This window comes from Aquarana catesbeiana, linkage group LG05, assembly GCF_042186555.1.
Source record: "Aquarana catesbeiana isolate 2022-GZ linkage group LG05, ASM4218655v1, whole genome shotgun sequence".
NCBI classification, from domain to species: Eukaryota; Metazoa; Chordata; class Amphibia; order Anura; family Ranidae; genus Aquarana; species Aquarana catesbeiana.
The window spans coordinates 486,781,902-486,807,337 of NC_133328.1; the positions used below are offsets into that span (position 1 = coordinate 486,781,902).

Sequence of the window (25,436 nt, forward strand, 5' to 3'; positions counted from 1 at the left end):
TGGCTTGCCTCATGCAGGTATCCTGCCTGCTGATATAAGGGGTCAGCAAAGCCAACAAATAGTGAAATAGGGGGTCTGTCATCCGGAGAAAGTTCCTGAAATCATCAAGATTATTCTCACGGATCTCACGGAGCAAAGGCATGTGACAGAACTGGTCACGCTGGAGCAACCAATTCTTGGTCCATGAACTCCTCCCCACCCTGTTCATGGACTGGACTTGTGTCAAGGTAAGAACCCCAACACCAAGCCCCCGCACAGCACGAACTCTACGAGTAGTACGTATATGCAACATGGCTAGAAAACAGTCAGCTGCTCAGAACGAAGTAACAGAACGCACTGAAGAACAGCAAGGCCTGTGAAGAGCGACCTGAAAAACAGTAACGAATGAACAAGAACACAATGACAGAGTCGCGTGCAGTGAGTCACGTAACTCACTGCACGCACTGAAGACCAGATACAAACCTACAAGCACAAACTGAACAGCAGAAAATGATCTGAAAACCACGAGTCTGAAAAAGCGCGAATCATCTCTCACCAAACTTTTACTAACATGAGATTAGCAAAAGGAGCCCAAAGGTTGTCGCGCTTGTTTCTGAATTGCCCTTTTATAGTCTCGTCGTACGTGGTGTACGTGACCGTGCTCTTGGTGATTGGAAATCCGACAACTTTGTGCGACCGTGTGTATGCAAAACAAGTTTGAGCCAACATCCGTCGGAAAAAATCCATGGATTTTGTTGTCGGAATGTCTTATCAATGTCCGATCGTGTGTACAGGGCATTACAACTGTCTTCTGTCAAATAGTCATGCTGGAAAACAAGCATTCGATCAGGGCTCACAGTCAATGGCTGCGAGCGCTGATCCATTTTTTCTGGTGGGGGAGTCTGCCAGAAAAGTGAGAACCCCTTCAAATCACATTCAAATATGCTAAATTATTAGCTTTTTAATAATAAATTGAAAGTGAAAAGCACTCTAAACTCTTAATGCACATCACTGTTTTTTCCTTTGTCCTATTTCTTTTGACAGAATGGTCACATGCCCAGATAGCAAGCAATTGTGCTGCAAGTTTGAAAATGACTTACTAAGTTATTGCTAGACTTACCAGGCTTCACAAGTTTGTTGCACATTTGTAGCAAGTCTGCATTGCATGACTCTAAAGCCATGTACACACGATCTGACTTTTCGACCCGACTGGTCCTACGGAACAAATCCGTCAGACAATCCAACAGTGTGTGGGCTTCATCGGACCTTCAGCTGACTTTTTCTGTCGAAAATCAGACGAACATTAGATTTGGAACATCGAACTCGAATCCGGTCGAAAAATCCATTCGTCTGTATGCTAGTCCAATGGACAAAACTGAACTTCCTTATTCTAGTCCCTTCGTAAGTCATCACATTTAAACTAACGGACTTTCAAACGGACTTTAATCCATTTGTGTGTGGGCAGGTTGGGTCATTTGAAAGTCCGTCGTAACTCAGTTGAAAGTCTGTCAGAAAGATCGTCGGACCTTTGGTGCTGAAAAGTCTGCTCATGTGTATGCGACATAAATCAACTTTCTATGCAAACTATCTGCAGGTCTGCTGCAAGTTCTGGTTTGGTTATTTTGTGCAATAGTCCTCCCACCGCTGGCTGCAGTGGCAGTCTATGCATTGTGGGCGCATGGGTGCCCCCCCTATCCCTGCTGCCGCCTCTCTATCCATGCGCCCAGCCTCTTTTAGGATGCCAGATGCATGGACTTCTATGGCGGGGGTAGGAGGGGGTGTATTTTTTTGAAGCACCTGATTAGAGCCAGAGGCTCTACTAGGCTTCAAAAAAGGGTGGGCTCGGGGTGCAGAGAGTGTGCCCTGATCCCACCCAATTGTGTGAACATATCGAATGAATATTCGCTATTTTCACACTGCATTGCCTCCCTGCCAATCAGGAGGCAGGTCAGTGAGACCTGTTTCCTGATTGGCCAAAGCACCAGGCATCCCTATTAGATGCTCAGCGCTTTGGTGGAAGTGGGACAGAGTGCAGGAAGCTGAAAAGAAGAGAGGAGACGCCTGCAATCCATTCACGGGGGGTGTGTGAGTGGGCTGTGGTGTCCTGCGATCCATCTGCATGGGGGGGTGTGAGTGGGCCTGGGTGTCCCGCGATCCATCCGCATGGGGGCGGTGGTGGATGCGGGGTGTCCAGGGAGGGACACTGGCAGCATTTGATGGACACATTGGCAGCATATGATGGGCAGACTGGCAGCATTTGATGGGCAAACTGGCAGCATATGATGGGCACACTGGCAGCATTTGATGGGCACACTGGCAGCATATGATGGACAGACTGGCAGCATTTGATGGGCAGACTGGCAGCATATGATTAGCACACTGGCAGCATTTGATGGGCACTCTGGCAGCATTTGATGGGCACACTGGCAGCATATGATGGGAACACTGGCAGCATATGATGGGCAGACTGGCAACATATGTTTGGCACACTGGTAGCATTTGATGGGCACACTGGTAGCATATGATGGGCACACTGGCAGCGTTTGATGGCACATTGGCAGCGTTTAATGAGCACAGTGGCAGCGTTTAATGGGCACAGTGGAAGCGTTTGATGGCACAGTGGCAGTGTTTGCTGGCACAGTGGCAGTGTTTGGGCACAGTGGCAGCATTTGATGGCATAGTGGCAGAGTTTGATGGCACAGTGGCAGCATTTGAGGGCACAGTGGCTGCATTTGATGGACACAGTGGCTGCATTTGATGGGCACAGTGGCAGTGTTTGATGGCACAGTGGTAGCATTTGATGGCACAGTGGCAGCGTTTGGGCACAGTGGCAGCGTTTGGGCACAGAGGCAGCGTTTGATGGGTACAGTGGCAGCATTTGATGGCACAGTGGCAGCATTTGAGGGCACAGTGGCAACGTTTGATGGCACAGTGGCAGCGTTTGATGGGAACAGTGGCAGCATTTGATGGCACAGTGGCAGCGTTTGAGGGCACAGTGGCTGCGTTTGATGGGCACAGTGGCTGCGTTTGATGGGCACAGTGGCAGCGTTTGAGGGCACAGTGGCTACAATTTATGATTTTTTTTTTAAAAAATTTGTGCCCCCCCAAAAATTTTGAGCACCAGCCGCCACTGACTGGCTGAATGTTCATGCTGTAGACTTGAAGAGCTCTTGCTGTAGACTCACCACTGCAGCTTTGCTCTTGCTAGAGACTTGCCTCGCAAATTTGCTACAAATTTGCAAGTTACCAGACTTATGCCCTGTACACATGTTTGGACTTTCCGATGGAAAATGTGTGATCGGAGCTTGTTGTTGGAAATCCGACCGTGTGGGGGCTCCATCGGACTTTTTCCATCGGAATTTCCGACACACAAAGTTTGAGAGCTGGCTCTAAAATTTTCCGACAACAAAATCCGTTTGCGTAAATTCCGATCGTGTGTAGAAAATTCCGACGCACAAAGTGCCACGCATGCTCAGAATTAGGGATGAGACGAACATCCTCCGGTTTGGTTCGCACCAGAACCTGCGAACGGACCGAAAGTTCGCACGAACGTTAGAATCCCATTAAAGTCTATAGGACTCAAACGTTCTATACCAAAAGTGCTATTTTTAAAGGCTAATATACAAGTTATTGTCCAAAAAAGGGTTTGGGGACCCAGGTCCTGCCCCAGGGGACATGTATCAATGCAAAAGAAAGTTTTAAAAACGGACGTTTTTTCGGGAGCAGTGATTTTAATAATGCTTAAAGTGAAAAAAAAGTGAAATATTCCTTTAAATATCGTACCTGGGGGGTGTCTATAGTATGCCTGTAAAGTGGCGCATGTTTCCCGTGCTTAGAACAGTCCCTGCACAAAATGACATTTTTAAAGGAATAAAAGTCATTTAAAACTGCCTGCGGCTTTAATGTAATGTCGGGTCCCGGCAATATGGATGAAAATCAGTGAGACAAATGGCATGGGTACCCCCCACCCCCCAGTCCATTACCAGACCCTTTGGGTCTTGTATGGATATTAAGGGGAACCCCACACCCAAATTAAAAAAAGGAAAGGCGTGGGGCCCCCAGGCCCTATATACTCTGAACAGCAGTATACAGGCGGTGCAAACAAGCAGGGACTGTAGGTTTGTTGTTAAGTAGAATTTGTTTGTAATTTTGAACTGGTACATTTTTAAAGTGTAGCTTCAGCCAAAAAAATCAATTTTTAAGCTTTTTGGAAAACATAGGGAAGGGTTATCACGCCTCGCCTGTAACATTTGTTTTGCTGTCTGTGCACCTCTTCAGAAGATTTCACCTCACTTTCTGTCCCAATGACAAATGTTTTTTGAAAATTTGGGGTTTTTAGTGAAACAAGGATTGGTGATAAAGCATCAGTGAAGAGGAGACACGTTTTTTTCCCATATTAACTCTTACAGGAGAGATTTTCCCTTCCTAGGGGTAGATTTCATCTCACTTCCTGTTGTCTCCTTCCGTTTGCAAGTAGGAGTCATTTGTAAGTGGGATGTTTGAAAGTAGGGGTCTGCCCTATATACTCTGCAGAAATTGGGGCCTTAGGTGTTGATGTTGCCACAACACTGTAAGCCCTCACAGTTACTCTTGGTGGGCGCAGGAACTCGCCCTGCTGTGAATTATTAGATCAAGAATTGTAATTACATGCCATTGTTGAACAGTGGTAGAAAAATTGGGCCTTTGGTGGTGCTGGTGCTGGTGCCACAACACTGTAAGTCCTCACAGTTACTCTTGGTGGGCGCTGGAATGGGCCCTGCTGTGAAATTTTAGATCAAGAATTGTAATTACATGCACCTGTTGAACAGGGGCAGAAAAATTGGGCCTTTGGTGGTGGTGGTGGTGGTGGTGTTGCCACAACACTTTAAGCCCTCACAGTTACTCTTGGTGGGTGCAGGAATGGGCCCTGCTGTGAAATATTAGATCAAGAATTGTAATTACATGTCCCTGTTGAACAGGGGCAGAAAAATTGGGCCTTAGGCACTGGTGCCACAACACTGCAACCCCTCACAGATGGGCCTTGCTGTGAAATATTAGATCGAGATGTGTAATTATACGCCCCTGTTAAACAGGGGCTGAAAAATTGGGCCTTGGGCACTGATGCTGGTGCCACAACACTGCAACCCCTCACAGATACTCTAGTTGGAGTGCAGGAATGAGCCCTGCTGCAAAGTATTGCATCAAAAATTGTAATTACACTTCCCTGTTAAACAGGGGCAGAAAAATTGCCACAACACTGCAACCCCTCACAGATGCTATAGTTGGAGCGCAGGAATGAGCCCTGCTGCAAAGTATTACATCAAAAATTGTAATTACACGCCCCTGTTAAACAGGGGCAGAAAAATTAGGCCTTGGCCACTGGTGGCGGTGCCCAGAACCAAAAATGTTCTTACAAGCTATCAGCATGAAAATTGAGGAGGAAGAGGATTGTCACTCAGCATAACAGGATAGTCACTCAGCATCAGCATAGACAGTCTTGAAGGGATCGTTTACAAAGCATCCAGCAGCACTGAATGTGCGTTCTGAAAGAACGCTGGATGCAGGACAGGCCAGTAGCTCAATTGCATACTGTGCAAGCTCTGGCCAGTGATCCATCCTCAAGACCCAGTAACCCAAAGGATTTTCGGTGGGAAAGGTGTCCAAGTCTGATCTTGCCCCTAGGTAATCCTGCACCATGTGAATCAAATGCTGGCGATGGTTGCTGGAACCGATTAGACTTTGGGGCTGCAGCTTAAAAAATTGTCTGAACGCATCGATCAGACGGCCACCTTCTCCACCGCTCCTTCTGTGACTGACCGAAGCCTCAGCAACACATTGTCCAGGAGGACCAGGAAATTGTAACCTCCCAGGCTCTGGAAACGCGTTGCACAATCCTTTCTGCAAGGCCTTCCGAAGATGTTTCATCCTCTGCTCCCTTTGCGACGTCAAGATAAGGTTTGCAACCTTACCTTTGTAACGTGGATCAAAGAGGGTTTCCAGCCAATAATCATCCCTCCCCTTGCTTTCACGAAAACGAGGATCCTTCCCGCAGGCTTTGCAGGATCAGGGAGTCCATGCAGCGTAGGTTTGCTGAGGCATTTGGTTCAGAGTCCTCTGGGTCACTAAGGACAACATGATCCGCAGCCACCTCCTCCTAGCCACGTACAAATCCATGGGTTTCTTGGGACTGTAAATGATCCCTTGAAGACTGCTGCTGATGCTGAGTGCCAGGCTCCACCTCCATGATGACACAATCCTCCTCCTCATCCTCTTCTTGTGTATCTTGGGCATGCAGGAACGCTGTCTGGATAAAGGGGGCCTTGAGAGGTAAGGAAGTCCCTGATCATAGCACACTGGCGTGGGGAAAAAAAACAAGCTCCCCTGACCCTGTCCTGGTGCCATAGTTGCATAGGTACTCATTGATGGCCCTCTGCTGCATGTGCAGCCGCTGCAGCATGGCCAACGTTGAGTTCCACCTGGTGGGTATGTCACAGATTAGGCAGTTCTTAGGTAGATTAAATTCCTTTTGGAGGTCAGCCAACCGATCACTGGCAAAATATGACCTGCGGAAATGCACACAGACTTTCCTGGCCTGTCTCAGGACATCCTGTAAGCCCGGGTACCTGTCCAAGAACTGCTGCACCACACAGTTAAGAACATGAGCCAAACGGGGCACATGGGTCAGTTGTCCCTGTCGGAAGGCGGAGAGGAGGTTGGTGGCATTGTCGCAATCCGCCATACCTGCCTTAAGCTGGCGTGGCGTCAACCACCTCTGAACCTGCCCCTGCAGAGCTGACAGAATCTCTGCCCCAGTGTGGCTCCTGTCCCCCAAGCACACCAGCTCAAGCACCGCATGGCATCTTTTTGCCTGCGTGCTTGCATAGCCTCTTGCACGCCTACGGAGCACCGATGGTTCCGAGGACAAGTCAGCACAGGAAGAGGCCATGGAGGAAGAAGAAGAGGAGGGAGTGGAGGAGAGAGGTGTGGCAGAATCACCACTAGTAGAATTTTGGAGGCGTGGTGGCGGAACAACCTCCAACACTACTGCACCTTGTCCTGCATCCTTTCCAGCTGCCAGAAGAGTCACCCAGTTAGATAAAGATAGGTAACATCCCTGTCCATGCCTGCTGGACCATGAGTCAGCAGTAATATGCACCTTACCGCTGACCGCCCTGTCCAGCGAGGCCAAGACATTGCCTTCCACATGCCGGTACAGAGCCGGAATCATCTTCCGTGAGAAAAAGTGGCGTTTGGGAACCTGCCACTGAGGAACCGCACATTTCACAAACTCACAGAAGGGGGCAGAGTCTATCAACTGAAAAGGCAGCAGTTGAAGTGCTAGCAATTTAGCCAAGCTAGCATTCAACCGCTGGGCATGTGGATGGCAGGGAGTGAACTTCTTTCTGCAGTGCAGTAGCTGGGGCAGGAAAATTTGCCTGGTGCAATCTGACATTGGTCTACCGATAGCAGATTGCCCGCAAGTACTTGGCTGTGACACACCTAATTCTACACCTTCATTCCTCTCAGTGCAGGTTTCATAGAGGACTGAAGGTATAGTGGGGTTGGAGATCCCAGCTGATGAGGAGCAAGGAGAGGTCCGCTTTATTCTTTGGTGTGGGTCTTTTAGGTACTCTTGCCAATGAACTGCATGGCAGGTCAACATATGTCTGGTCAAGCATGTGGTGCCCAAGCGGGTGATGTTTTGAGCACGCGAGATACGCTTGAGACATATGTTGCAAATAGCAGCGGTGGGATCTAATGCACTCATCTCAAAAAAGGCCCACACCAAAGAACTTTTGGAATAACACGCAGAGACAGCAGCGCCCTGCACATGCGGAGCTCTGCGGTGTGATGCAGTCAGTGTGCTGCCCTTAAGCTGGCCCCTGGAGGGCATCCTTCCTCATTGGAGATGTGCCTCCTTCTCCTCCTCTCTCCTATCAGGCACCCACGTGGAGTCAGTGACCTCATCATCCCCTCCCTCCTCCTCACTGGAGCAAACCTGGCAGTATGCTGCAGCTGGGGGAACATGACTGCCAGATTGCTGTCCTTCTTGGGCACCCCCTCTCTCTGGGCTCACGTTACTGCCTTCCTCTAGCTGGGTACCATCATCGGAGCCTTCAAAACGCTGGGCATCCTCCTGGAGCATGTACCCAACACTGTGGTCAAACAGTTCGGGGGACTCCTCAGGAGGACATGGTGGGGCTAGGGAAGGAGTGACTGATGCCATTGAGCCGAGGGAAGAGGCTGTATTGGCAGCTGCTTTGCCAGACAAAGTACCCTGAGCCTGGGTGAGAGAGGATGAGGAGGATGAGGATGGTTTGGTCATCCACTCTACCTAGTCTTCGGCATATTGCGACTCAACACATAAAATCAGGAATGCATCATTCCATTGACATTTGTGGTGTTTATTTCATGAAACAGACTGGTATTTTATATTGTGATGTCATATTCAGTGGGATGGATACAGTGGAGATGGATTAGAACACCTGTCAGTTTTTATTGCCATCTGTGCCCCCTTTAGGGAGATTCACTCTCTCAATTGCTACTGTTTCGCCTTATCATTGTAAGTGAAATGAAAATAAATTCCCACATTTTGTATTGACATTGGAACACTAATAGAAATCTCCCTGATGGGACATAAATGGGAAAAAAACTGTCAGGGAGTTCTAACCCTTCCTTACTCTATCCGAAATGCAAACAACAACAAAAAAGAAAGAAAAAAGAAAAAAAAAAAAAAGATGCGCTTTTTTTTGCTATTATATTATGCAAATCCATTGCTATATTATTGAACATGTGTGTTTTGTCTTGATTTTAGAAAAGGGATTATGGGTGTATTTGGATAAATGATTATTATAATAGATACCATTTTTCAAGTTTATCATAAAGCAGTATTAAACCCAAAAGCAACATATATTATATAACAGCTAACCAATTCTTACATGTGATGGCTGTATTAGTTTATTTTGTTGAAATAGAAAGGTTTTTCAACATTTAATAAAAAAGAGCAGTAAAAATTTGTTTCAATTGAACTAAAAAGCGCAGTACAACTGTGGCTGGGGTAACACATTTATTTCAATAAATCCTATATCCTCATTGGATTTACACTATGTGGAGGCTTCCCCTTTTTTGTTTCTTTTCCTTTACATCATGAGAACTACCTCTGATTGAGCGGAGCTCGGTTGACAACTAAAGCCAGCCCTAGGACAACAAGTCACGATAGCTGGGAGTCCAGGCTCAGCCTATTTCTTCCAGTGGCGAGTAGGTCTCCAAGCTCTCCTTCTGCTGAGAACACCCAATAAGTCCGGATTTGATTTATCTTCACCGCTTGGCGGTATAAGCGCATTTGACTCACCGCTAACAGCCTGCGAGTCCACCTTTTCTGGTAAGGGTATTTTATCTGTCTTTCCCAGAAGTTGTTTGATGAGAAGATAGTACCCTATATGTCCACGCACTTCCAACTGTTTATGAGAAGCACATAAGGATTAGAAGTATTACCAACATCATGGTCTCATCCCCATGAACCCCCACCTTGCATATTGATATGGACTTCAGATGTTTAATACTATATAGTTACATAGTTACATAGTAGGTGAGGTTGAAAAAAGACACAAGTCCATCAAGTCCAACCTATGTGTGTGATTATGTGTCAGTATTACATTACATATCCCTGTATATTGCGGTCATTCAGGTGATTAATAGTTTCTTGAAGCTATCAATGCTCCCCGCTGAGACCACCGCCTGTGGAAGGGAATTCCACATCCTTGCCGCTCTTACAGTAAAGAACCCTCTACGTAGTTTAAGGTTAAACCTCTTTTCTTCTAATTGTAATGAGTGGCCACGAGTCTTATTAAACTCTCTTCTGCGAAAAAGTTTTATCCCTATTGTGGGGTCACAATAGGGATAAAACTTTTTCGCAGAAGAGAGTTTAATAATCTATATGTTAATATTTGTTCACATTTATGAAATACATTATCTTGACCTATTAGGCACGTGGAGTTGTCAGTTTGATCCATTCACTTATGTACACCTAAGTATCCCTTTGCTTTTGAGGATCATTCACTTTGGGTGTGCGGATCCTGAATTCCTCATTATATTTTATATTTTTTATATTTTTTATTGCTTTTTTTCCGTTGGTTTTGCACTATTGACATGACATTCTGTGTGATTTACAACCATACTCCTGTCATCAACATTATTTTTATAGCTTTTTTCATTTTGGGTTCATGATTAGTTGGTACACAAGTCACAATGATTTCTGTGGGTACTGCTGTTCAAACAATCACTTAAATTGATATATTTTTCACCATATACATTCTCATGTGTATACACATTTTTTCTTCCTTATATTACCATCACGGTTCAGATACCATATATACACATTGATTACTTCATTAGCGCTGCACATTTATGTTCACATTGATATTTTACAATTAGTCTGATTGTTGTGCTGGCTGCTTATAATTTGGAGTTGGCACGGCGTTTCTCCCATTCACCTCTAAGCTTAGATTAAGGCTTACTTGTTGGTGCAAGAAATATCTCCTAAACCTACCTAGGAGATATTTGCGAAAGACAGGCACCGATGTCTACAGCGCATGCGGCCTAGACAACGGCGTGCAGGCACATTGAGCGTGCCGTTCCTAGCGGCGATCCTGCCGTTAGTGGCGGTTCCCGCGCGCATGTGCGGGAGTGACATCATCACGGCTCCGGCCAATCACAGTGCCAGAGCCGCGATACCTGGAAGGAAGATGGACGCTTCGTGGAAGAGGGGAGGGACAGCGGTGATCGCAGGCTCCTGTGTCAGGTAAGTGACACATAATGGGCTAGTATGCGATGCATACTAGCCCATTATGCTTTACCTTTGCAGGGAAACAAAGAGGAAGTAAAACCCATCAGGGTTTACTTCCTCTTTAAAGGGGTTGTAAAGTCAGAAGGTTTTTAATCTTAATGCATTCTATGCATCAAGATAAAAAGCTTTTTGTGTGTAGCAGCCCCCTCAGACCCCTAATACTTACCGGAGCCCAATCTCTGTCCAGCAATGTCCAGGAGTGTCTCGGCCATCAGAGACTCTCCATCCTGATTGGCTGGGACACAGCAGTGGTGCCATTGGCTCCCACTGCTGTCAATAAAAGTCAGTCAGCCAATCAGGAGAGAGGGGGTGGTGCCTGATCACGGTCCTGTGTCTGAATGGTGAGTTAATGGTGAGTTAATTTGGGGTGAATGGTGAAGAATTGCAACGGGTGTCTTCTACAGTGATCAGAATAATATCTCTAAGAAGATTGTTTCAATGCCTTCCTGGAAATGTTCCTTTCAAGATCATATATGAACTTTATACACATTTTTTTGGATAACATATGTACTTTAATTTTGGAGCTTATTAGTATTTATGCTATGCACTTTTTTCTGCATTTATAGCATTTTTTGCACTTTTTTCAGCATTTGCACTTTTATAGAATATTTATCATTTGCATTTCATTGGATTGTATTATTATGATATACACTATGTGAGATATGTTGGATTGATTTTTCACTGCACACATTGAGATGGATATTTACCATTGGATTTGATTGTGTATATCACTGGTTTATGGTATTTGAGATCATAGATCTGCACCACTTGTTCTTTTTATTTCAGTTTATGGAGTATGCTTAATCACAACATTATATCACTGCTATTAACATGAATACCACCCTATGTGTTGTCATAAGCTGAGGATAAAACTCCATGCATAGCATATTTACCAATTTGTATATAAACTGTTGAATCAGCTGGCAACCATAACAGGTAGAGCATTTAGCTCAATAAAAAAATAGATGCAAGTGTATCTATACTGGGAACATGCTCATAGGGAACTTAAATTCTTCAAAGCTCACTCCATCCTTTGCTAATTGTTCTATACACACACTTCTCCATTACTCTGTTTTCCCTTTGGAGATTTCAGGAAAAGTCCAATGCAGGCGTTGGTCTCAGTTAGGGCTAACACAGAGCCTAGTTCAATACTGCACTACATGAAAGCTCCCTGGCCTGGCAGTTGGTTGTTCATGTTCCTAACACTGCCTACTGGGGGAAAGTAGAAATAGTCACATGCTGTCTTATACCTATAAGTGCCATGTGTTTCAAAAGATCCATTGGGACAAATAGGGCAGTGGGATAAATTTTGCAAAGATAAGTATTAGCAGTACAGTGGTAGGCTATTAAGACAATGTTTTTACTTTGGCTTTGAAGGGTAAATTATAGGTCCAATTAAAGTCATCAGTCAAGTGAAAACATTTTAGCATTCTTCATAAGGCTTTTGTAGGTGAAAGTATTAAAGAGGAAGTAAACTCTCCCACTGTGTTGCCACTTTTCATCTAGACCATTATATAAAGTTATAAACAAACATCACCCGTTGTAAATAAGCCTCAATCGCATATTACTTACATTTTATTAAAACTTTTATAAATTATTTCTCCGGGGATTAGGCTGCACCATTTTAGGTATTGTTTCCCGAGTCTGCACTGCAAATTACTTCCTCCCTTCCATGTATGTCTTGCTGTATTCTCGCACATGTGTGATCGCATCTTAACCAAGCCTCTGTTTCGATCCGACGTTGCTATGGCAGCCGTGCTCTGCCGCTCATAGCCGACCTGACAATGCAGAATTACACAGTCGTTTTGCCATTCTCATATTGTGTGCCTGTCAGGCTGCTGTATGCTGCAGCTAAACACTGCTATGCTATGTTTTCCGATTGCAAAGTATACACCCCATGTGATGTCACGCGGGTTTTGATCGCAGTGCCACTGGGAGAGGAAATCACTTCCACGGCATCCTGTCAATGGAGGGAATGCGTAACGGCATTCAGAGCATGCCGTGAAAAACGGGAGAGATGCGCATGCACCGGTGACATCACTACACAGAATGGGACGGATTACAAGAAAAGTAAGCAAGTAAGGAGACATCTACAAGCAGCAACCATTAGGGTTTTTTAAGCAGATTGAAATGTGATAAAGTTGTGGGGGAGAGTTTACAATCACTTTTACCCACGTATAAGTTTAAAACCTAACTAAAGTTTTTCAATCTATGCCATCTATTTAAAATTTGATGTGAATATTAATAAATAGGATTTTGTTTGCTTAAGCATTGTGTATCATAAATTGTCTTTTTTAAATTAAATACTTTTTTTAAACAAAATTTGTTATGTTGTATCTCAGCATTGCCAATCTCCTAGGGCCTCCTTTCAGCCACTTCCTGTCCACATGCATGCACTTTAGTAATGGTCGCTTGGCATTTCTCAGGGTGAATTTCCACATGACATTCTTACATTGTATATGACATTTTAATGAATGATGATTTATTGGTGTTCAAGAAATATTTAATTTTGAGTTTGTTTTTCTGCATACTAGGCACTTTAAAATCAACCCCTCTGCAATTATACATTCCTAGATCCCATTCCTTCCCATTTTGCAAGTCCATTGTCATTCAGAAAGGGCCTATTTACATCCATGATCTACCCTTCCCTGCCCGTCCCTCCTCCTTGAAGAATGAGCAGTTTTTATGTCCTGCCTGGTGTTGTTGTTTTTTTTTTTTTTTTTACAGCAAATGCACATTACTTGCTCAAAATAAGCAAAATGTAAAAATGATTTGGCAGATTTTCTAGGTTATCAATGCATGCACCCATACAGATAAATATTATAGTTAGCCCCACCATGTAATAGCCTTACAATTACATAATGCATTTAATGATATTAAGGAATTACTTTCTTCTTGGATATGTTATGTGTGAACACTCTTTTACTGGCACAAGCGTTCAAAAGTAAAAAGTTTTAGACAGTTACATTCTTCTTGCCAGACTGTATCATAATTGTTAAAACATCACTTATGTGAGTAAAGAGTGGAGTCTCTTCCTTTCCCCACTGTGATTCATAATGATACTTTTCTGGCAATTTTTAAGCTGGTAATGTGTCTGACAGATAGTTGTTCCTGTTTTTATGTACCAGCCACAAGCTGGCAAGAGTCCACTTATCAAAGGATACAGTGAAAAAAAAGAGTGCTTTAGTGACTTTTTGTCTGTCTTAAGAATGACATGTATTTGTGGAAATTAAAAGAATTAGATCTAATATATAACTAGCTTGTTCCATGTTCCACTAACATTATACGTTTAATTACTAAGAACTCTTAAATAAGTTTAGGGTGTACAAGTACTAAAATCATAGTGTGAGTAAAAGCAAAACATTTTTGAGTTTTGGATAGAGTATTTACACCTTTTGTCAAGTTTTTATTTCTGTCTATATCCAAATTATGGAGATTAGCCCCTCTATTTGTCCTGGTGACCATATATTGATACATAAAGTAATACGAAATCCAAAACTTTAGAGTTGTCACTAGATCAAAAGATGAGGGCAAGTAATCCAATTGGGACACCTTGTCTCAGTTTACTGTCTTTAGACCTCACTTGTGCTGCTCTCTGCAGGTGTCTCTGCTGAGTTTCTATTAAATAGTCCTCTAATAACACTCAAGTGAAAGATTCTTTAGTGTGTCCACCCTCCCTAGAGCTGAGATAGATCGTGCCTTTTCAACTGATTAGACCATATTACTGATGCAGAAGGATTGTACTTGTTCTTATAAGGTACACTGCAAAACAAACCACTCACCTTGTCCAATATTTAATGCACTAACACAGGACAATTGCCATTTATTTGTCACATCTGTGAGAAGCTGCAGGCCTGGGAGGTGGTTTCAATGTCCCCCTCAATCGGGCTTTGGAAATATCTTCCACTTTGCCTTATCAGGAACTGAAGTCTATTAAGTAATGCATCTTGGATCTTTGCCTTCATAATGCTTGGTGACTTCTTCAGCTTGCAACCAAAGACTATACATTTTTTACTTCCCCACATAACAAATACTCAAGGATTGATTACACAGGCTGACACACATTTTGGTGTCTCGAATGTTAGAACTGTTCGTGGGAATATTTGACCCACTGATTCCAAAAATAGCATCAATTTTCCCTATCAACTCAGTTTTTGAGATACAGCATGAATGCCATATACCACTCTGCACTCTGGTCACCCATCAAAAATCAGGATATAAATATAGCAAAATACATTGGGATGATTCGCGCAGCACTGTTGTGAAGTAACCATAACCTCTACAGTGCTCGATCTGCTAGAAATTAAATTATATGAGTGGCAAAATACACACACGTCTTATACAATCATATCTTTGATGCAGTTAATAACTTGCACATTAGATTCCAATGTTTCCAATGTAAAACTACAGTTGGAACTATATGAACACTATCACTATATTTTCTAACTTGTATGCAAAAACACAAACTAGATAACAGAAGAAAAAAAACTGACTAAAAAAATTAGATAAGCTTGACCATATCTAAGATACTAGAGCTGATGCAGTCTAGCCAATGCAATTTTCTGAATCAGCACCCCAAATAGCCCCAAGACTGTGTTATCCAACCATCATCCAGTCACCATGACACTCTCCTTCTGATTACAGGTGTATTGCTGGAAAATGTGGTGCCTTAACGCCTCCCTTTTATGTGACCCAATTGATATGCTGGCATTCCAGTTGACAGATTACTTCTCCTGCAATAATACCGAAGATGTTGCTCATGCAATGGGAAGCTCCAGGGAGACTTCTTAGACCTTGGGGCTGTCAGGATCACCTAGTGCTCCTGTTCCTCATTCCAGCATCCAGGGTTTTGGCTATGGCACTCTCCTTGTCTGTCTGCCCACTTGCAGGCTGATTAATGTGATCAGTCTCTGGGTGGAAACCAAGCCTGTTATAAGCCAGCTCAAACCTCATTTGGGTGCTTGTGATAGAGAGTGATACGTGTGTGGTTCCTGATCAAGCTCCCTGTCTGTCTGCCCTGCTCTGCGCTTCTCTGCCTTTTGGCTAAGATCAAATGTAGTATCTGTTCTTATCAGTTGCCAAAGAAGGCGCTGTGCTACGCCCATAGGGGAGAGCTATGCAAATCCAATGGCGTAATTGTACCTGGAAGGGTGGTTTCAGCAGGGACTATGTTGAGCTGCCCGACAGATACTGGGGGCCGAACGATGGTTGCGTCTGAGCCGGGTGCTCCTGGTGAGGATGGGTGCTACATTGGGTATGGCCAGAGGGTCGGGTCCCTGGCCTTCTGGCCTAGATATGTGTAGTTCTAGCTCCGGCCAGTTTTTCAGGAAAGAAAGCTGGCTTCCCTATAGCACCAGGGGGAGCTGTTAGTATTTCCTGAATGTAATTAAGTAGAAGTTATAGAAGAATGGGAGTTTCGGGACTTTAAAATGAGGTCCACGGACAGCAAGGAGGTGGGTGAAATAAAATAGTATTTATTAATCATGGAACCTGTATCAAATCATGTCACAAACATGAACCACATGTAAAAGAAGGACATTATAATAAATGTCATTCAATAAATATTCATACGCACATATGTATGGGCGCATGCAATAAGGCATCAAGAATACATCAAATATGTCAACTAGAAGCCACATGATAGTCTCAAGTGATCGATTGATACATACAATAAATACATATATATATACACATAAAAGCAGCATTTGGCAGTGATAATAAAACTTATGTAAAACCATAGAACCATAGTTTGATTGAAGAAAGATGTTCTGAGTTGATGGTAAGATGTGAGCATGTATCTGCGTAACAAAATCCCCAACGCGTTTCGTGTAAACCACTCATCAGGGGCAAGATGCTCAAAAATATCTATGAAAGTGTAGTAAAATAAACAATTACTCTATATGCAACTGATTGTGGCAGGGAGAGGCAAGTATGCGACCCCTGAGTACTTACATAAAGTCAGTGCAGGGAGGTGTGGTGATGATGGAGCCAAGGCCAGAATAGCAGTCCTTGCTGGGAGCTGAGGTGATAGAACCGTGCACCTGGCGGGGCGCATGCACAGAGCCCCCCACATACACAGAGCCCGGAGCACTAGATCTTGAGATGAGACAGTACCCTGCCAGTAATGACTGCCAAACGGGGTCTAAGAAAAAGGGGATGCATAATCAGTCTATCATATTGTACTGATAAAATGAGTAAAAAATATATGCATCAAATGAGGGGAAAATAAGAATTGAAAAGGTCAGAGCAAAAGACTAGCTTGGGATAAAAGGAAAGGGAAAATAAATCACATCCAATACCCATAAAGTGTGATATGAACAAAAAAGGCAGCAAAAACAGACCTGATTGGTCAATGAAACAAGGAAAAAAAAAGAGAAAAAAAGAAAAGTGACTGGCTGTAGTAATATGTGAGTGGGGTAGCCTGGTAAGAGCTTACATTTTTCCCAGAAGGATAGACGAGTGCTGTGGTAAAGTCTGTCATCATCTGTTTGCAGCGCCCAGACGGTGTCGGGAGCGGCCATATATGTACACCCGCCCCAGCCACGTGCACGCTGATTAACACCAGCGTCACGCAGGCATGGCATGTGCAGGGAGGGGCTCTGACGTGGGCAAGAAGCACCACCCACAGAAGATCCCACATAACCCCGCTAACCAGCCAAGATGGAAAGCCTAGTGCCTGCATGTCGTGATGCCAGAAATGACATCACCCATGTGGCAGGATGCATGGCAGCGATGCGCTGTGGGCACCCGCCCGCCCCCCAACCATGTTCACTCCCCCCGATCCTGATAGGGCAGGAGGGAGTGGGGGGAGGGGGGACACGCAGAGCACATCGCAGCTCCCGGATATCGGACAACAAAGCAGCCCTGGTGATTCAAAAGCCACATCAGTCCCCCATAAATAAGTGTATCACAGCTGTGCTGCATAATCTCATGGACACACAATTATTGTGTCCATTGAAGTGTGTAAACCTGGACAAAGTAAAAAACCCTCCAGGACTAAAAAAACTCACATGTGGGTAGCAAGGGAACACTGCTATCCCTGTCCATGGACCTCCATCCCTAAATGAGGAAAAAATATGGGGGTTTTTGGGACTTTAAATGAGGCACATGGGTGTTGTGCCTCCATCCCAGGTTCAGAAAGAAGAATGGGAGTTTTGGGACTTTAAAATGAGGTCCACGGACAGCAAGGAGGTGGGTGAAATAAAATAGTATTTATTAATCATGGAACTTGTATCAAACCGTGTCACAAACATGAACCACATGTTGTTCTTCTTTTACATGTGGTTCATGTTTGTGACATGGTTTGACACAGGTTCCATGATTAATAAATACTATTTTATTTCACCCACCTCCTTGCTGTCCGTGGACCTCATTTTAAAGTCCCAAAACTCCCATTCCTCTTTCTGAACCTGGGATGAAGGCACAACACCCATGTGCCTCATTTAAAGTCCCAAAAACCCCCATATTTTTTCCGCATTTAGGGATGGAGGTCCATGGACAGGGATAGCAGTGTTCCCCTGCTACCCACATGTGAGGTTTTTTAGTCCTGGGGGTTTTTTTACCTTGTCCGGGTTTACACACTTCAATGGACACAATAATTGTGTGTCCATGAGATTATGCAGCACAGCTGTGATACACTTATTTATGGGGGACTGATGTGGCTTTTGAATCCTCAGGGCTGCTTTGTTGTCTGATATCCGGGAGCTGTGATGCGCTCTGCGTGTCCCCCCTCCCCCACCAATCCCTCCTGCCCTATCAGGATCGGGGGGAGTGAACATGGTTGGGGGGCGGGCGGGCACCCACAGCGCATCGGCGCCACACATGCTGCCGCATGGGTGATGTCATTTCTGGCATCACGACGTGCAGGCACTAGGCTTTCCATCTTGGCTGGTTAGCGGGGTTATGTGGGCATCTTCTGTGGGCGGTGCTTCTCGCCCACATCAGAGCTCCTCCCTGCACATGCCGTGCCTGTGTGACGCTGGTGTTAGCCAGCGTGCACGTGGCTGGGTCGGGTGTACATATAGGGCCGCTCCCGACACAGTCTGGGTGCTGCAAACAGATGATGACAGACTTTACCACAGCACTCGTCTATCCTTCTGGGAAACATGTAAGCTCTTACCAGGCTATCCCACTCACATATTACTACAGCCAGTTACTTTTCTTTTTTTTCTCTTTTTTTTTCCTTGTTTCATTGACCAATTAGGTCTGTTTTTGCTGCCTTTTTTGTTCATATCGCACTCTATGGGTATTGGATGTGATTAATTTTCCCTTTCCTTTTATCCCAAGCTAGTCTTTTGCTCTGACCTTTTCAATTCTTATTTTCCCCTCATTTGATGCATATATTTTTTACTCATTTTATCAGTACAATATGACTGATTATGCATCCCCTTTTCTTAGACCCCGTTTGGCAGTCATTACTGGCAGGGTACTGTCTCACCTCAAGATCTAGTGCTCCGGGCTCTGCGTATGTGGGGGGCTCCTTGCATGCTCCCCGCCAGGTACACGGTTCTATCACCTCAGCTCCCGGCAAGGACTGCTATTCTGGCCTTGGCTCCATCATCACCACACCTCCCTGCACTGATTTTATGTAAGTACTCAGGGGTCGCATACTTGCCTCTTCCAGCCACAATCAGTTGCATATAGAGTAATTGTTTATTTTACTACACTTTCATAGATATTTTTGAGCATCTTGCCCCTGATGAGTGGTTTACACGAAACGCGTTGGTAATTTTGTTACGCAGATACATGCTCACATCTTACCATCAACTCAGAACATCTTTCTTCAATCAAACTATTTGTTCTATGGTTTTACATAAGTTTTATTATCACCGCCAAATTTATGTGTATATATATATATATATATATATATATATATATATATATATATATATATGTATTTATTGTATGTATCAATCGATCACTTGAGACTATCATGTGGCTTCTAGTTGACATACTTGATGTATTCTTGATGCCTTATTGCATGCGCCCATACATATGTGCGTATGAATATTTATTGAATGACATTTATTATAATGTTCTTCTTTTACATGTGGTTCATGTTTGTGACATGGTTTGATACAGGTTCCATGATTAATAAATACTATTTTATTTCACCCACCTCCTTGCTGTCCGTGGAACTCATTTTAAAGTCCCAAAACTCCCATTCTTCCTTCTGAACCTGGGATGGAGGCACAACACCCATGTGCCTCATTTAAAGTCCCAAAAACCCCCATATTTTTAGTAGGAGTGATGGGAGCAATCGTTGAGCCTCAGGGGTCAGGGGCTCTCCCTAAGCTCTCGGAACTTCAGGCCTTCCTGGCTGGGGTGGGGGCTGTACTGACTGGGCTGTTGGTCAGGGTTGTGACGAAAAGCCTGTGGTGAATGTGCCCCTGAAGTGGCAGTTCAGGGGTGCCGTACAATCACTGTGACTGAGGGTCAATTTGATTTATGGCACCATGGTCACTTCACCATACACACGTTTTTCACACCTGCCCCTAGGGCCAAGCCTTTTGGCTAGGACCAGGGGAATTTTTTATTCCTGGCCAAAGGGCCGGCTATTGTATTGCACAATGGCCACTTTTCACTTTTCCCACTTCCTTCTCCCCCACTTTCTATTTATTTACCCTTTGTCACTTTTTTGTATTTGTTTGTTTGATTCTGCATGTTTGTCAGAGTGTGATGAGTAGGGTGTGGGTCCTCGGGCCTACCCTGAAAGTCTTGGGAGGGGGTGGATATAGGCCTTCTGGCTTGGTTCGCCCTCTCTCATGGGGACTCCTTCGGGGGAGTCCCACTGAGTACTTGGTTGGGTCTGTTTTGGCAGACCTTCCAGAGAAAGGAGGCCCATCTGGTTTCGGCCAGATGGACCCAATTGAAATACCTCAATTCCCGTCTGGAGCCTAACGCCCTGGGGGATTAGGGTAAGGTCCTTCCTAGGGAGGATCAGTGTAACACCCGTTGCACGTTTTGTGTCACCTCTTTATGTGTGTGGACTTTTTTTGGCATCGGGTGGACCTTTTGGGTGTGTTTCACACGCCACAGGCTTTTAAAAATAAACAGCACATATTATTTTCTCCTGATGTGTACCGAAGCTGCAATGCACCCTCTGTTAGCCTACGCGCATTGTTCCTAAGCACTCTAACTACACTAGCAGCATTGACCACAGTAGCACCCTCTGATTATTATTCACTGCCCCCTCTCTCCTGCCACCCCTCTATCACCAATAGATAGATTCATGCACTGCATGAATCTATCTATAGCCGCCGCTGCCACACCCTATTCAGGCTTCTGGCCCCTTTTCGGGTGCAGAGTGCCTGAATTACAGCAGTGGGGGGGTGTTTTTGAAGCACTTGATTAGAGTCATAGGCTCTAATAGGCATCAAAAAAGGTGACCTGCAAGCGCCATGCTGGGCACTCGCAAGTCAATCAGCTGTGTTAGAAAAGCGAATGACTATTCGCTTTCCTAACACTAAACCACCTCAATCAGGTTCTCGGGTCTGTTACCTGTCACCTGATTGGCTGAAACGACAGGCGCTGCTATTGGACGCCTATCAGGGGGAGAGGACAGGCAATGAGGATGGCAGGAGATGCATGGAGGACCCCGCTCGTCGTCGTCACCTGCTTCCCCACCAAGACAGGGTAAGTGCCAGGCAGACGGCGAGTGGGCGGGGGGTCACACTGGGGGCATTCAAGGGCACGCTGGCAGCATTTAATGGGCACACTGGCAGGATTTTAAGGGCCCACTAGCAGCACATGATGGACACACTGGCGGCATTTAATGGGCACACTGGCAGCATATGATGGGCACACTGGCAGCATTTTATGGGCACACTGGCAGCATATGATGGGCACAATGGCAGCGTTAGATGGGCACAGTGGCAGCGTTTGGCACAGTGGCTGCATTTTATGGGCACAGTGGCAGCGTTTGGCACAGTGGCAGCTTTTGATAGCAAAGTGGCAGCGTTTAATGGGCACAGTGGCAGCGTTTAATGGGCACAGTGGCAGCATTTGAGGACACAGTGGCAGCATTTGATGGCACAGTGGCAGCGTTTGAGGGCAAGTGGCAGCATTTGATGGCACAGTGGCAGCATTTGAGGGCACGGTGGCAGTGTTTGCTGGCATAGTGGCAGCGTTTGATGGGCACAGTGGCAGGGTTTGATGGCACAGTGGCTGCAATTGATGGCATAGTGACAGCATTTGAGGGTACAGTGGCATTGTTTGATGGCACAATGGCAGCAATTAATTATTTTTTTCAAAACATTTTTGTGCCCCCCCAAAAAATTTTGAGCACCAGCAAAGCAGGAGAAAAGCTTCCTATGATCCATCTCCCATCACCTAATTTAAAAGTTCCTCTAACATTTTCATCTTTGTCTACCCCATTTAGGTGCAGATTACAAAAGATTCCATATGAGTTATAAAATACCTAAGGGAAAAAGAGGATGAAGAAGTTATAATAAAAAGGAATTACAGGTAATTAAGAGTTGATGATCCTATAAAATCCTCAAATCTTTCTGTTCACCACACCTGAACTAATCTGCACTAATAACCTCCACCCCAGTTTTGTATCTACCTCTGCAACAGAACCATGCACCCTGCAATGTATCCTTCACCTTGAGCATTAATCATCTTCATGTACTGAGACTTCCAATCTAGAAGCTGGAGCTGCATCCTGGGATGGGCCCATTCAGGTCTATGAAGGTTCATCATGTAGGTGCGGCCAGCACCAAAGTGAATTTCTTTCCATAATGAAGAAAACTTTGCATAGTATGTAGCTCTTGGTAAGTAGGAATCTGGGGTTGTGGGTTTTAGTGCAGCGTAGTTCAGGAGGGATGTGGGTTGGATTACAGGGTTTTTGAACAGTTCCAGTTATGGGTTTATGTAAACTAACTATATGTACAAATCAGGAAAATCCAATACTTTAAATCAAATAAATTGATTTGATGCTGACATAATGCCCAAGATGAGAACCCCTCCTGTCTCTGCTTTGCTTAGGTATCAATTTGTCATTTTTGTCCCAATTCTGTGGAACTCATTTATGGAAGCTAAAGCACAGCAAACTAAAAGACAAGTAGAACTGTTGCCTGTAAATCCAATACTTTAAATCAAATAATTTGATTTGATGCTGACATAATGCCCAAGATGAGAGCCCCTTCTGTCTCTGCTTTGCTTAGGTATCAATTTGTCATTTTTGTCCCAATTCTGTGGAACTCATTTATGGAAGCTAAAGCACAGCAAACTAAAAGACAAGTAGAACTGTTGCCTGTAGCAACAATTAGATTTTTTTCTATCCAATAGATAGATCTGGCACTGTTTTTTTGTGGCTATCAATGTTCAGAAAGTGGCTCTAATGTGACTATTTCATAATATTGACCTTTTCCCTTCTATATTTTTATTTTATTTCACTACACTTTTGATTATTATAAAGAGATCTACGTCATGAGGACGCATTTTCCCAACTTGGCCTTGGGCACAAAAGTTCCTTTTTTTTTTTTACCACTGTTCACTCTCCCGCTACAACAGATGCAATTATTTTAAAAATTAGTTTGAGAAAGTTGTAACTGCAAATTGATGAAATGCAGAACATTCAATTTTATTAAACCTTTTGTCTAACAGTTTTTGGATGTAATACATTGTATGCTCATGACCTACTGAGTGCCGTAGGGGAAAGCTCCTATCACCCTTCATGTCTTCCCTGGTGTCCTTCTGTTAGTAAAATCCTGTGTCAAACAGACCATAACTGAACTGATAACGACAGCACAATAAAAGTCACTATTGATGGCAAAATACAAGAAATGATATGACATAATGGCTGATCTCTGTAGCGATGTCATTAGGAGAGAAGGGAAAATCACTAATTTTTCTACAATAAATTATAAGTAACAATCAAAACTCTGTATTATATTGACTGCATGTGTGTGGGTAATAATTAACACTGTAGCATCAGGAAACATTTTTTTTTATTAACCCATAAGAATAACATTTTAGGTGTAAGTTAATGAGTAATATGCAGCTTCTATCATGCTGTCCCTGGAATTTGTTTTTGCTTGTTTTTTTTTTAACGCTCCCAACTTGAATGGCAAATTCTTCTAAGGCTAAGTTCACATTATTGTCTGTAAGGAACATGCACACAAGTGTGCACATTTTCTAAATGCAAGAGAAACATGCTGCTTTTCAGCAGGCACTCGTTGGTGCCATTAATTCTTAATGGCAGTCAATGCATCAGTCAAATGTCCACCATGCGGTTCCATGCAGTGTGCTTTTAACAAAAGTATCCAGAAGTTCCCTTTTCCTGGGGTCCCTCTTTGGATACCCAAAGAGGGACCCCAGGAAGTAAACAAAATAAGAGAGAAGGATTGCCACAGGACTGTGGCTTCAGGTCAGACATCAAATGGGCATTTGCATAGTTTTTTTTAATCTTTTTTCAAACCTGAAGTTAACATTAACATAATTCCTAACATTAGGTTAACTCTTATAGTACTATGTTTAGATTATGTGGTGTCTGAATCTATTGCGCTGAGATGTACAACCCTATACTGAAATCTAAAAGTGACGATCATCTGTTACCACAAGAAACTGATCTACTGCCAAACTGCTGTTTCAAAGAGATTCCTATTGTTTGCCTGAAAAAAACAGAAGTGATATTTGGTGTATTTTCTATGTTGTGTACCCTGTGTAAGCTCTGTACTGTGTATGCTATGTGTGTTCTTCATGCTGTGTCCTATGTAAGCTTTATCCAGTGACTGTGATGTGTGTGCTTTGTGAAATGTATTTGTTTTTTTACTGAGTACACTCTGTGCTGTGTTTAATTAATGTTGTATGATGTGTATGGTGCAGGGGTAGGATAGGTTGGTGGCAGGCTAGTACTTATAAAATAAATATGGGTTGGTGGTCCTGGGTAGAGATACCCCTCAATCCAGAGTTTCATTAGAGAGGAAGTCAATGACACAGATACAGTAGCTACCTAGTGCTGGCCTGAGAATGCAGTACCTGTCAGCGGGAAATCTGTAAGGTGGGTTTGCACCCTGGCCCTGTCCTGCTGTACTGCAGGACAGCCAACCACCTATTGTTTGTTGAGAAACTCCCCTATATATCCCCACATATTTTCTTCCTGAGGTCTGTTACCTTGTATAAACTAAAATCGAGACAAGTTACATTTTCACTGTTTTACTACATAATTCCTCTCCAGCACCTTTCATAGGTTACAGGCACATTTCAGCAGTTTAATAGTTCAGACTCACTAATAAGAGTTCACAGAGCAGAATATCTCCTCTTCCTTATGTAACTATCTATACCAGTTTTTTCAAACGGGGTTCCCCTCAACCCTAGGGTTCCGTAAGAAGTCCCCAGGAGTTCCCTGGCGATCTACCTCCATCTGTTTCCATTAACACATGCAGAGTAGTGCAGTAAGCGTCTGTAATAAGTTCTCTTTCGTATTGCGCTGCTCCCTGCCAGCCTCTCCTTTCCTCCCGTCCACCCCAACAGCTTTTAACTTCACCTGGGATAGACAAGAAGAGAGGAGGGGCCAAAATGGAGCAGCGCGATATGAAACAGAAGACTTATTCCAGCCGCTTCCCGTGCTACTCTGCATTTGAAATGTCTACAACAGTGTACTGGTGTGCCCCATGCCTTGCTGTGA

General features: G+C 44.1%; 1 pseudogene; it reads left to right on the plus strand.

Annotated features, from left to right (window-relative positions):
- Positions 1–15,827: 15,827 nt before the first annotated feature.
- On the plus strand, positions 15,828–15,933 carry LOC141146467 (U2 spliceosomal RNA; annotated as a pseudogene).
- The last annotated feature ends 9,503 nt before the right edge of the window (positions 15,934–25,436 follow it).